Source organism: Carcharodon carcharias, chromosome 11, assembly GCF_017639515.1.
Source record: "Carcharodon carcharias isolate sCarCar2 chromosome 11, sCarCar2.pri, whole genome shotgun sequence".
In the NCBI taxonomy this organism is placed as follows: Eukaryota; Metazoa; Chordata; class Chondrichthyes; order Lamniformes; family Lamnidae; genus Carcharodon; species Carcharodon carcharias.
In genome coordinates, this window is record NC_054477.1 from 139,380,413 (window position 1) to 139,395,206 (window position 14,794).

The 14,794-nt window shown below is 39.5% G+C and overlaps 1 pseudogene; it reads right to left on the reverse strand.

The window, feature by feature from the left end:
- Positions 1-6,699: 6,699 nt before the first annotated feature.
- LOC121283929 lies at positions 6,700-7,472 on the reverse strand (annotated as a pseudogene).
- Between the last annotated feature and the right edge of the window lie 7,322 nt (positions 7,473-14,794).

Consider the following 14,794-nt stretch of genomic DNA (forward strand, 5'->3'; position numbering starts at 1 on the left):
AAGCATGGTTTTTCAGATTGCATGGACATTGATACCAAGCAAGAAATCTACCAGGTGTAATACTTAAGAATTTATCTCCAGACAATGACAGATGTCAAATGCACAGCAGGATTAAAAAAAAAAAGAGCCTAAGACTGCTTTTGAAGGCTATGTATTCACCATTCAGGGTCATTTGTCAGCTTCTGAGACAAAATATGCAAAAGTTTTCTCTAACATAATTGCAAGCACTTCCAATTCTAATGTATAAACACCAAGCCTCGACAACACTTGTATCTGAATTTGGAATTGACAAGAATAATGATATGAGTTGCTGTTTCAAACATACAAGAGGTATGTAGAGTGAGACAGTGGTGAAGTGGTAATGCCATTGGACTAGTAATCCAGAGACCCAGGCTAATGGCCTGGGGACAAGGGTTCACCATGGCAGCTGGTGGAATTTAAATTCAATTAATAATCTTGAATTGAAAGGCTAGTCTCAGGAATGGTGACTGTGAAATGAATGTCGTAAAAACCTATCTGGTTTACTAATGCCCTTTAGGGGAGGAAATCTGCCATCCTTCTTTGGTCTGGCCTACATGTGACTCCAGACCCACAGCAATGTGACTCTGAACTGCACTCTGAAGTGGCCTAACAACTCACTCAGTTCAAGGGCAAGTGGGGAAGGGCAACAAATGCTGGCCTTGCCAGTGACACTCAAATCCCATGAAAGAATCAAAAAAAGGTGAAAATACCTGAAAGTTAAAGGGAAAAGCATATTTTCATCAAAATAAAAAAATGATGAGCACAGCCTAGGTGAATTCAGTGTGCCAAGAAATAAAATTGAACATTAACAATCCTTGTCGATGCAATGATAACTGCTGTTTGGATTTGGAATAATTTTGAAACAAATGGACTTAGACACAGTATTTTGTGCAAGTAAAGGTCCTCTCAAGTAACAAACAAGGGGCGGAATTTGACAGCCCCATCGTGGTTTGGGCAGGGCCGTGGAATGTGGCAAGCCGTTCAAAATTCCATTGACTTTGGCAGGACTGCAAAATCCCACCAGCGTAAAATTCCGCCCAAGGTCTGTCACTAACTTGGACCAAGTGGGAATAGTTTGTTCTGTTGTTTTCTATTTCTTTTATTGTAATGGATAGCTGAGACCCTCCAGGGGTCATGAATGGGAAGGAATGGTTATGAATGTTTTGTGAAAGGGAAATCATGTTTAACCAGATTATTAGAGTTGTTTGAAGGAGTAACATGTGCTGTGGATAAAGGGGAGCCTGTAGACATACTGTACTTGGATTTCTAGAAGGCATTTTTGATAAGGTGCCACATCAAAGATTATTGCGAAAAATAAAAGCTCATGGTGTTAGGGGTAACATGTTAGCCTGGGTAGAGGATTGGCTGGCTGGCAGAAAACAGAGAGTATGCATAAATAAGTCTTTGTCTGATTGGCAGGATGTGACTAGTAGAATCCGGGAGGGGTCTGTGCTGGGGCCTCAACTTTTTACAATTTACATCAATGACTTAAATGAGGAGATCAGAGGCGTGATAGATAAATTTGCAGATGACACAAAGATAAGTAGGAAAGTATGTTGTGAAGAAGACATAAGGTCTTTGTAGACAGATATAGATAAGTTGAGTGAGTGGGCAAAATCTGGCAGATGGAGTTTTTTTTTGTCAGACACGGGATGTGGGCTTTGCTGGCTGGGCTAGCATTTTTATTTCCCATCCCTAGTTGCCTTTGAGAAGGTGGTGCTGATCTGCCTTCTTGAAACACTGCAGTCCACGTGGTGTACATACATACATAGTGATGTTAGGAAGGGAGTTCCAGAATTTTAACCCATCAACTGTGAAGGAACAGCGATATATTTCCAAGTCAGGATGCTGAGTGACTTGGAGGGGAACTTCCAGGCAGTGGTGTTCCCATCTATCTGCTGCTCTTGTCCTAGCGGTAGTGGTCATGGGTTTGGAAGGTGCTGTCTAAGGAGTCTTGGTGAAATCCTGGAGTGCATCTTGTAGATGGTACACACTGCTGCTACTGTGCGTCGGTGGTGAAAGGAGTGAATATTTGTGCATGTGGTGCCAATCTAGTGGGCTGCTTTGTCCTGGATGATGTCCAGCTTCTTCAATGTTTTGGGAGTTGCACTCATCCAGGCAAATGGGAAATATTCCATCACACTCCTGACTTGTGCCTTGTAGATGGTGGACAGGCTTTGGGGAGTCAGGAGGTGAGTTACTTGTCACACAATTCCTAGCCTCTGACCTACTCATGTAGCCACAGTATTTATATGGCTAGTCCAGTTCAGTTTCTGGTCAATGGTAACCCCCAGGATATTGATAGCGGGGGATTCAGTGATGTTAATGCCATTGAACATCAAGGGGTGATGGTGGGATACTCTCTTGTTGGAGATCGTTACTGCCTGACACTTCTGTTTTGTGAATTTACTTGCCACTTGTCAGCCTACGCCTGGGTATTGTCCGGGTCTTGCTGCATTTGGACATGGACTGCTTCAGTATCTGAGGAGTCGCAAATGGTGCTGAACATTGTGCAATCATCAGTGAACATCCCCACTTCTGACCTTATGATGGAAGAAAGGTCATTGATGAAGCAGCTGAAGATGTTTGGGCCTAGGACACTACCCTGAGTAACTCCTGCAGCGATGTCCCGGAGCTGAGATGACTGACCTCCAACAACCACAACCATCTTCCTTTGCGTTAGGTATGACTCCAACCAGCAGAGAGTTTTATTAGATTGATACCTGGAACGAGCAAGTTGTCTTACAAGGATAGGTTGGACAGGCTGGGCTGGTTTCCACTGAAGTTTAGAAGAGTGAGGGGTGACTTGATTGAAGTAAATAAGATCCTGAAGGGTGGATGGGTGGATGTGGAAAAGATGGGTGAGTCCAGAAATAGGGGGGACTGTTTTTAAATCAGTGGTCACCTTTATAGGATTCCACCGGCCTCCCCCCACCCCACCGCCCCCCCACCCCATCGGGGGCAAAGTTGAAGGGCGCTCACAGGCAGGCTTCCGATCGGCACCCCCAATCGGGGGTGTGGCGCTATTTTACGCGGGCGGGCCAATTAAGGCCCACCCAGCGTGACGTCCGCACAAAAGTGCTGTGCGCTCCCTGTGTGGGTGGGGGCAGAAGCCCGAAATCAGGATGTGCTCTTTTGTGCATGCGCATGAAAGAGCGCACTCATCTCCCTGAGGCTAAGTGCTGCTCGGGGAGATCAGCTCTAAATGTAAAAAAGCTAAAAATAGAAAAATAAAATTTCCCTAACATGTTGCCTCATGTGACACTGTCACATGAGTTGGGACATGTCCATCATTTTTACAAAAACTTTATTAAAATTTTTAAAAACCAACATGAAACCTCATCCCACCCGTGGATGAGGTTTCATGCTTTTTCTAAATTCCCGCCGGGGCTCTTGGCCTGCCCACCAACATTAAGGTTGGACGGGCAGATCCACTAATTTGTTTAATTACTCTGTCAATGGCCTCAATTGGCCATTGACAGGTCGGCGGGCACACAGCTGATTTTGCTGCACCCCCGCCTACTGGAAAATTTAAATGGGGTGGGGTGACGTTGGGAGTTCCTCCCAATGTCATCGCCCATCATTTTACGTGTCGGTGAGCCGGCCCCGCCTCCCGCTTGCCAACAGGAAATTCCAGCCCATGAAGAGAATTTTTTCTCTGAGAAGATGGTGCAACTTTGGAACTCTCTGCCTCAAAAGGCAGCGGAGGCAGGGTCACTGAATATTTTTAAGGAGGAGATTCTTGCTAGGCAAGGGAGTCAAAGGTTGTCAGGGGTAGACAGGAATGTGGAACTTGAAACATAAACGAATCAGCCATGATCTTATTGAATGGAGGAGCAGTCTCGAGGGGCCAAATGGCCTATTTCTGCTCTTATTTGGTACACTTGTATGTATGTTCACATGAAATGGATGCCCCTTTTAGGATGTAAGATATAAACTGGAAAATTATATCAGCAAATGGGCTTTTTTCTAAGGTAATTTTCTTGGGTGAATTGTAACAAATCACCTGGGTACAATCCACAGAAATATATCAATCTAGTCACAATGTATATTCTAGTAAAAGTCAGCAAAGTGTTGTTGAGAATAGTAATTCATAGAATAATAGAATCATATAATGGGTACAGCACAAAAGAAGACCAATCTGGCCTTTGTATTTGTGCCGTTTCTCTGCAAGAGCAACTCAACCGGTCTCACTCCCTGTAGCCCTATTTTTTTTTTCCTTTTCAGATAATTATCCAATTCCCTTTTGAAAGTTTTGGTTGAATCTGCCTCCACCATACTCCCAAGCAAAGCATTCCAGATTTCAGCCACTCGCTGCGTAAAAACATTTTTCATCATGTCCTCTTTGGTTCTATTGCCATTCACCTTAAATCAGTGCCCTCTGGCTCTCGATGCTTCCACCAATAAGAACAATTTCTATCCCTCATAATCCCTCATGATTTTGAATACCCCTATCAAATCTCTTTTCAATCTCCTCTTCTCAAAAGAGAACAGCTCCAGTTTCTCCAATCTATCCATGTAATTGAAGTCCCTCAAACTTTCCTCATTAATTTTTTCTGCATCCTTTCAAATGCCTTCTCAAATTTCCACAAGTGTGGCACCCAGAATTGGACACAATACTCCAGCTGAGGTCAAATTAGTGGCTTATAAATGTTCACCATAACTTCCTTGCTTCTCTACTCAATGCCTCTATTTATAACCCAAGATCCCATTTGCCTCCAGCACCATTTTCTTACCCTGCCAGGCCACATTCAACAATTTACCCACAGACACACACCCCCAGGTCCATCTGCTCCTGCATTCACTTTAGAATTGTATCCTTTATGTTATATTGCATCTCCTCATTCTTCCTACCAAAATGGGTCACTTCACACTTCTCTGCATTAACTTTAATTTGCCACTGTCTGCCCATTCCACCAACCTAAGATCTCTTGCTGTTTATCATTATTCTTCTCACAGTTGACAGTAATTCCAAGCTTTGCGCCATCAACCAATTTTGGAATTGTGGCCTGCACGCTGTAAGGGGGAACGTATTTTTACGCAATGTTTTTTATTCACTTGTAACAGTTTTGCTGAATTTCAATTTATGGTTTAACTGTTTTATCCAATTGTGAAATGTGCTTGTTAACAGATATAAACAAGGAACTTAGTGATTTTGTGTGCAAGGTTTGCAAAGGATCATGGAAGATGACAGACTGAAGAGGCTGCTGAGCATGATAGGATAATGGACAATATTGTAAAGGTGCAGAGTGAACTGATTCTGCAAAAGGTTAATGGGTGAATGTTGACTGCACAACCTTGTGGCATAAGAACTATAGAAGCAATAAACTGATTTTCAAACAGTTCAGCAGAGTATGGTAAGGAAGGATCCTGTGACTGGAGAAGAGAAAGGTGTGGTAAAGTGGCCTTAATTGGCCCGCCCACGTAAAATGGTGGCGGGGCCCGCTTCTCTGGTGGGGATCGGCTCCCCGCCCATCGGAGATTGAAAATTTTGCCCATGGTGTTCATGCTCTGTTCTTAAGTCCAATAAACCACCAGTGTTTGTTCAGTTAATCGGTCTCTCTCTGCCTATATGGTTTCAAGCACCAACTAATGTATTGATATCAGGCTCGCATTTGCTGGACAAAGCGAACCTGATAACCAAAAACGTAAAACTGGCGATGAGGATAAACTGGATCAATTGACAGCAATCAAGAAAGCCGCGATGAGCCAGCTACATTACTTTGCCACTGCCTTGAAAGCTGTTTAAAAGCGCAGTCTCCTTAGTCATCGAGTATGCCATGGTTTGTGCATCTTAAACCATTTTACCCCATTTCCGATGACTAGTCTCATTGCGTCGAATGCCTAGCATTCTTCTTTACCACTAACAACATCTCGGGGGAGGACAAGAAGAGGATTATCCATTTGTCCACATGCAGGAGCAAGATGTATGGGCTGATCCAAAGCCTCATGTCACCTAACACCCCGATACAAAGATTTTTGAAGATTGAGTAAACACTGTAAAGACCACCTGAAGCCAAAGCCCTCAGTCACTATGCAGCATTTTAAATTCAACTCGAGGAATAAGCTTCCAGGAGAGACAATCACTGGCTATGTAGCTGCTTTAAAGGATTTAATGGAACATTGAGAGTTCGGAACTTCAAATACATGTTGAGAGACCAATTGATATGCGGAACTGGGGACGATGCTATTAGAAAGCGATTGCTATCTGAAACTAGACTTCAGTAAGGCATTAGAATTGGCAACAGCCATGGAGAGCACTGTTAGAGACTAGAGAATAGTTTCTCCGTATCTCTTCTGTCCAGATCCCTCATGATTTTGAAAACTTCTATCAAGTCTCCTCTTAGCCTTCTCCTCTCCAAGGAAAACAGTCCCAACTTCTCCAATCTTTTCTCATAACTGTAGTGTCTGGAGCCATTCTTGTAAACCTCTTCTGCACTTTCTCCAATGCGTTCACATCTTTCCTCTAGTCTGGTGCCCAGAACTGTACACAATATCCAGCTGAGGGCTAACCAGTTTCTTATATAAGTTCATCAAAACCTCCCTGCTCTTATACTCTGTGCCCCGATTAATGAAGCCTAGAATACCATATGCTTTAGAAACAGCTCTCTCTACCTGCCCTGCCACCTTTAATGACTTATGTACATATGCACCCAGGTCTCTCTGCTCCTGCATACCCTATAGAATAGTATATTTTATACTGTCTCTGCATGTTCTTTGTAACAAAGTGCAAATTTGTATTATTCCATAACCCCCTAATTGAACTAACACTGCAGCTAGAATTATTGAGCTAGCAATTAGGGCTTCAACATAAGCTTTGGGGAGTCAAAGGTGGACAAGTAAGGTGATAAGACAAGCGCCTCACCAGAATTTGTCTGCTCATGAGAATAGATCTGGCATTTGTGAGTGTTGTATAATAATCATAGAGAAAGTACCTCGGTCATTTTGTACAAGTAAAAGGGTGATGAGAAGTGGAAGGAAGCCTTCTAGGGTATAAAATAAAAAGTAAGTTCCTGCTTTTATACGTTTTGTTTGATTTCCTCATTGTGTAATAATGATGAGTGTTGGGATAAGTGTGGCTTCAAATATAATATAAAATATAATTATTTTGGTTGCAGAAAGTGCTATGATGAGGAATGTTTGGAAGGAAATTAGGAGTGTAATATATGTTCATTGTCGAATAATTTGTTCTGGGGAAATGTGATTTTGGCTAGCTAAAATATTACTGGGAGAAGTCAGCAGGTAAGAATTAACAGATGAGCTGATAAAGGGTCAACGGCCAAGAATTGGTTAGAAAAGTCTCAGTCAACCTCTATGTTTCATTTAAATCATAGCGTGCTCAGTAATGCAACTAGAGGACTATGTGCAGTAGTAACAGATCATTGTCAATTTTTGTGAATGATTCATGTATTGGGGAAGAGCATGATTGTTGGAATTATGATTTTTAGCATTGAATAAGTTTCAGGTTTTGTAAATTGTCAGAGCCGTGGGAAAGTGAGATGGCTACTAGAATAGTTAGGCCTGCACTTGCTTCACAGGCTGAGAATGTGAGAAGAATTATAGGTATAATCAAGCATGAGGTAGAATTTAATGTTAGAGTTCAGACAGCAATGGCGATGAATAGGGTTAATAGCATACCTTCTAGACATAAGAGTGCAGATAAGAGATGAGAGTGATTAAATGCAAGGCCTATGAGACCTAGCTTAAGTGCTGAGTTGAAGCTAAAATGTATGGTGGATATAGGACTTTTATGGACTTTCACTATAATTTACTAAGCCAAATTTAATGATCTTTGTTTGGACTAAACATCCACTCTGCTCAATCAAGCCCTCCTTGAAGTCTTTCATAGATAAAATTATTCTCATTGCTGCTCAGAATAGAGTAGAGAGTTGTGATAGTAATTGGTCTCCTCATGGTAAGGGAAGAAGGAGGGCGATTCCTAAATTACATACGTCATGAAGGTATTAATGTATGTAACGTTATTGGAAATTATTTTAAATTGGACTTGTAGTACGGTCTGTGTGTGTGTTTGTGTGTGTGTGTGTGTCTTATTTGGATTAAAGCCAGTTAGTCTGGATGCTTTGGTGTATAGTAGTTTTGAAATGTTAAACAGTAAAGAAGCTAAGTTAAAATAAAACATTTGCATTTTTTTTGCATAAACCATTCCAAGACTGTGGGTGAAATCTTGCACTTAACTAGTAGACACCGAGCAATATGTAATAATAAAATTGGTACTTCGAAAGGGGTTTTATTCGTATAAGAGGTGGAATTCAAAGGGCCTGGTGATACAATGAGAATTTACATTCAAAGGGAAGGCTAGGTATATTTAGAAAAGAGTTTTGTGTGTGAATCAGAGGCAAGTTACCTATGAGCCTAAAACTGTGCAAAGAAACCAAATTGAAAGGAACCTCTTTTTGAATTCATAAGATAAAATGTGCTTTGCCTGGTGTATGTTTAAGTCAGTAGGTTATGGTTGCTTTGGGGAAGATTACCTGGGAGGGATTCATTTGTGAATTTGTTTAAAAGTTATTATGGTAGTAATTTGTAGACATGTGTATGTGTTTAAATGTGTTAAAGTAATAAATGTTTAATTTATATAAAAAACCTCTTGAGGCTTGGTCGTTCTTATTCCTGAATTCAGAGCTGTATCTCAAACATACCAATTGGAAATATAGGTTATGACAGTTGTTTAAAGTTTCCCTCTGGGGTTTAAAATAATTTAGCCTTCACCAGCTGCTGTGTCATAACAGTTGGGCACTATTGGTGGGATAGTATTTGTAATTCCTTGATTGTTTTGGAATTGGTGAATCTTAAGGCTATGAGTACAAGATGCACATTGAATTCAGAAGTTGATGAGGTTTTTAGAATTGGTGGGACTGCAAGATGGCTTTAGCAATTGCAAAGACTTGTCTGGGAGTAGAAGACATAACTCTTATTGGGTTTCAGAAAATAACCAAGATTAAGTTAACAGGTCAGTTAAAATTGGGGTTACCTGCGTGGGATAAGAACTTAGATATAATTAAAAGTATAGCACAGCATCTACAGTTGGAAGTGATACCTGACACTAGTGAGTCACAGCTGGAGGTAGTGAGACTTCAGTTTGAAATGAAATAGCTTGAATTTAAACAAGCAAAGGAACTGAAAAAACTTGAATTAGAATGAAAGGAAAAATAAATGGTTTTTAAAAGGGAACAAGTAGAAAGGCAGGAAAAAGAAAGAAAACTGGAACTGGAATTTCAGGAAAGAGAGAAAGACCGAGAATGGGAATACCTGCTTAAAAGGCTGCAAGTTAAAGAAGACATCTTGGATTCTGATGAGAGTTCTGATGATGAAAAAATATTTAACCTAAAACCCAACGGGGAGATGATTTGAATTATACAAGCTCTTCCAAAGATTGAGGAAAAATATATTAAAGCATTCTTTATTTCATTTGAGAAGATAGCTAAGGAGATGAAATGGCCATAGGAAAACTGGATGTTATTATTACAGCCTAAGTTGCTGGGTAGAGCGCATGAGGTATATGCTTCACTGTCTGAAGAGGTATTGGTAGATTATGATGTGGTGAAAAAGGCTATTTTGAGTGCATATGTGTTGTTTCCTGAAGCATACAGGCAGAAATTTAGGAATATGAGAAAACAGCCTGGGCAAACTGAGTTTAAGAGCGTAAAACAAAATAATTTTGACTGGTGGATATGGGCGTTAAAAACAGAGACAACATATGCAGCTCTTAGGGAAGTAATTATTTTGGAAGAATTTAAAGACACAATACCTTCAGTAGTGAGAACTCATGCAGAGGAACAAAGGATTCAAGCTGTAAGATGAGCAGCAGGGATAACTGATGACTATGAGTTAGGTAATAGAGCTAAATCTTTTTTTAGTCACCCTTTCAAATAGGAAAAGGGTAAAAATTGGGAAGGTGAAAGGAAGGTAGGCAGTCAGGGAAGAGATGGAGAGGGTGAGAATTCCCAGGGGGTTTTTCCTTAAAATAAAAAGCAAGATGCTAAGAGTAGGAGTGACATTCGAAAATTGAGATGTTTTCATTGTAATAAAGTGGGGCACACAAAGTCAGTATGCTGGAATTTACTGGGCAAATCTGTTGTAATTACTGGGGTACAGAAACGTTCTGGAAGTAAAAGTACTGTGGGTTCTGAAGCACAGGAAAAGCCAATGATTTGTGTACAGGTAAAACAGAGAAAATCAGTGAAAGGTAAAGAAGTGGGAATATGTTCACAAATTACCCAAGAGGATTCAGAGGAGCAGGTTGCAGAAATGTTTAAAGACGTTGTGTGTGAAGTGAAAGTCTTTCCATGTGTGCAAGGTGGAGTAAGTAAAAATGTTAAGATTTTAAGAGACACAGGGGCTAGTCAATCTTTAATGTTGAGGGATAGTGATATATGTTGTTCAGATGGAGTATTACAGGAGCAGGTGGTAATAAGTGGGTTTCTTGGGGATGCAAAATTTATGCCATTGTGGAAGGTAAATTTAAAGAGCAAATGGAGAACAGGTGAAGTTATAGGTGGAGTGGTGGAAAAATTGCCCAGTGCAGGGGTTCCCTTTTTTATTCTGGGTAATGATCTAGCTGTATCACAATGGTGGCTGATGCATATGATAGTTGAGCAGCCTATAGAATTGTTTTCAACAGAGGTGTTGCCGAGAGAGCATGCTGGATTGTTTCCTGATTATGTGATAGTGAGGTCACAGACGCACAGGTTGAAATAAGAAAAAACAAGAAGGGCAGGCAGTTCAAAGGCAAGAAGAAGGTGTTGCAATCCAATTAACTGGCACTGTGTTTGATAACATTGTTCAGGATGAAAGAGTACAGGGCAATTCACTGAAGTGTTTAACTCAAGGAGGTTAGTGGAGTTACAGAAAAGTTATTTGAAATTAAAGCAGTTATATCAGAAAGTTTATTCAGAAATGGAAGCAACATGTATTCTAGTATGTTAATATCTTAAGGGAGCTATTTTAATGAGAAGATGGAGGCCGGATCATGTCTCAGCAAATGAAAGCTGGAGTAATGTGCATCAGATTGTTATTCCATTAGGGCATAGAAATTAAATCTTGAGGATTTCTCATGAAATTCCAATGGGGGGATGTTTAGGAATTAGGAAAACGCAGGAAAAGATACAAAGTTTTTTTTTGCCAGTATTGACTAGGGATGTAGTCAAATTCTGTACAACCTGTCATAAATGTCAAGCAACAGGGAAGCCAGAAACAATGATTATGCTGGTGCCTTTAATTCCAATACCAGCATTGAAGAACATTTTGTTAGTGTCATGATTGATTGTGTAGGGCCGCTCTCTAAGACTAAAAGTGGGAACCAGTATTTACAGACAATGGATGTGCCTACCAGGTTTCCTGAAGTGATACCTTTAAGAAATATTACAACTAATAAGATTGTGGAGGAGTTAATTACATTTTTACAATATATGGTTTACCTAAAGAAATACAATCAGATTGGGGTCAAATTTCATGTCACAGCTGTTTAAGGAAATAATGAATAGTTTGGGGATAAAACAGTTTAAGTCAACAGCTTATCATCTGGAGTCACAGAGAGCTTTGGAAAGATGGCATCAAACTTTAAAAACTATGATGTGAGCATACTGTCACCATTATCCACAGCATTGGGATACAGGAACTCCATTTTTGTTATTTGCTATTAGCAATGCTCCAAATGCATTGACTGATTTTAGCCCTTCTGAACTAGTTTAAGGTCATGAGGTAAGGGGACCACTGAAATTAGTTCATGAGAAATTGGTGGGCCAAAATTCAGAAATTATTCTCTTGGATTACATACCTAATTTCAGGGAAAGATTGAACAGAGTATGTGAGTGGGCTAGGGAACATTTAAAGGTGTCACAACAAGTGACAAAAGTGATGGCAGATACAAAAGCTAAAGTCTGTAGTTTTGTTTCTGGAGAGAAAATATTAGTTTTATTACCAGTGCTAGGTGATTCATTTAATGCAAGCTTTAGTGGGCCTTACAGGATTCAAAAGAAATTGAGTGAAGTAAATTATTTAATAATACTCTAGATAGAAGAAAGAAGCAGAGCGTGTGTCATGTAAATATGCTTAATAAGTGCTTTGACAGGGAAGAGGAACAAAAAGAAATATTAGTGGTAATGGATGATGAGAAAGAGGTAGAAGTGCAGGACTCTGAAATTGATTCTCCTCTAATCAAATTGGATAAGAGCAGGTGCTTGAAAATTTAAACGATATATTGAGTTACCTTCCAAGCAAGGGTCAAAGTGACTTGGAGAAGCTGTTGCAGTCACACAAACTTATTTGTGGGAATAAATTGGGAAATACACATTTTGCTATATATGATGTCTCTGTACAGGTTTCATCTTCAATAAGGCAACATCCTTAGATTAAATCTGGCAAAGTTATCACAAGTACAAAAAGAAATTGATTTCATGCTTCAAAATGACATTATTGAGGCTAGTTGCAGTAACTGGAGCTCACCTATTGTGCTGGTACTGAAACCAGACTATGCATGGACTATTGTAAGGTGAATATGGTGACAAGAGTGGATTCATATCTTATACCACAGTTGGAAGATTGCATTAAGAAAGTGGGACAATTGAAATTTATCACAAAGATTGATTTTCTAAAAGATATTTGTAGGTACCATTGTCGGAGAAGGAGCAGGAGATATTGGCTTTTGTAATGCCAAGTGGACTATATCAGTTTAAAGTCATGCCATTTGGTATTAAGAATGCACCTGCGACATTTCAAAGACTGACAAAGTAATTGCTGGTCTAAGCAATCATGTTGTTTACATTGATGATCTAATAGTTTTCAGTCCTACACGAGGGGAGCATTTACAATGACTGGAAAGATTATTTTCTTGATTTCAAGAAGCTAATTTGGTTATGAACTTGAAAAGTGAATTTGCAAACGTGCAGGTTATGTATCTAGGCCATACCATTGGACATGGTAAGGTGGCTCTGAGAGATGTGAAAGTCTAGCTATCAAAGATTTCCCAGTGACTACAACAAAATGAGAAGTTTTGAGATTTCTGGGTATGAGTGGGTTTTACCAGAAATTTGTACCAAAATTTAGCAGCGTGGTTGCTCCATTGCCTGAACTATTAAAAAAGAACAAGAGGTTTCAATGGACACTGGAGTGTCAGAAGTCGTTTGATAGTTTGAAAACTGTATTAACCATGACACCAGTTTTGGCAGTAACCAATTATGCCAAGCAATTCAAGTTGGCCGTCAATGCAAGTGATATAGGCATTGGGGCTGCACTGTTACAGGAAGATGACACTGGAATTGAAAAACCAATTGAGTATTTTGTTATGGAAGCTGAATGTACAACAGAGAAGATATTCAATGATCAAAACGGAATCCTTGGGTTTGGTGGTAGCATCGCAGCATTTTGAAATTTTTGTTGCAGATAATTCATCAAAAACAATTGTTTACACAGACCACAATCCTTTGAGGTTTTTGGATAAATTTCAAGACAAAAGTTCAAGACTTTGCTGATGGAGTCTATTATTACTACCATTTACTCTAATGATTATATATGTTTCTGGTAGAGAAAATCTATTCACAGATATGTTAGAGTTTGAAGCTTAAAGGAAAATTGGACATTAAAAAAAACGACACTGAACTGGTGACAATTCATTTTTTGATAGGGAGGGGGGAATGTCATGATGTTAAGAAGATATTAATGTACGTAATGTTATTGGAAATTATTTTAAATTGGACTTGTAGAGTCTGTGTCTGTGGGTGTGAGTGTGTGTGTGTGTGTGTGTGTTTGTGTGTGTGTGTCCTAATTGGATTAAAGCCAGCCTGTCTGGCTTCTTGATCTATAGTAGTTTTGAGGTATTAAACAGTAAGGAAGTTAAGGTACATTTGCATTTTTTGAATAAACCATTCAAAGACTAGGGGTGAAATCTTGCACCTAGCTGGGAGACACCAAACAATATGTTTATATTACTAATAAAATTGGTACTATGAAAGGGGTTTTATTGTTAGAAGAGGTGAAATTCAAAGGGCCTGGTGATACAATGAGATTTTATATTCCAAGGCAAGGCTAGTTATGTATAGAAAAGAGTTTTGTGTGTGAGTCAGAGGCAAGCTGCCTGTAAGCCTACTGCTCTGTGAAGGAACCAAATTGAAAGGAACTTCATTTTGAATTTGTAAGATAAAATGTGCTTTGCCTGGTGTCCGTTTAAGTCTTTGTGTTATTGTTGCCTTGGGGAAGATTACCTGGGAATGATTAATTTGTGGATTTGTTTAAAAGTTATTATGGCAGTAAATTGTAGACATGTGTATGTGCTTAAATTTGTTGTTAAATTAATATATTTTAAATTTAATTTATATAAAAAAACTCCAGAGGCTTGATGGTTTTTAATTCCTGAATTCAGAGATGCATCTCAAACATACCAATTGAAAATATAGGTATGACAGTTGTTTAAAGTTCCCCTCTGGGATTTTAAATAACTCGATCTTTACCAACAGCTGTGCCATAACAAATAGTAGAAATAAAATGGCTACAAGGAAGAAACGTAGGGAGAATGGGAGGGCTACGCTTCCTGGGGGTCAAAGCCACATTCATATGAGGATAATTTTTCATTATCTGGGTTTAGTGATAGCAGCCAAAAGTAGATTATGGAAAGGATTTGGAAATCAGGGCCATTGAAGATATGATGAGGGTCATCACTTTTTCTTGGATTTTAACCAAAGTTAAATGATTGGAAATCATTTGTACTAGTTTATACTAGAAAAGCAAGTATAAACCTCATCATTAGAAGGATACATAA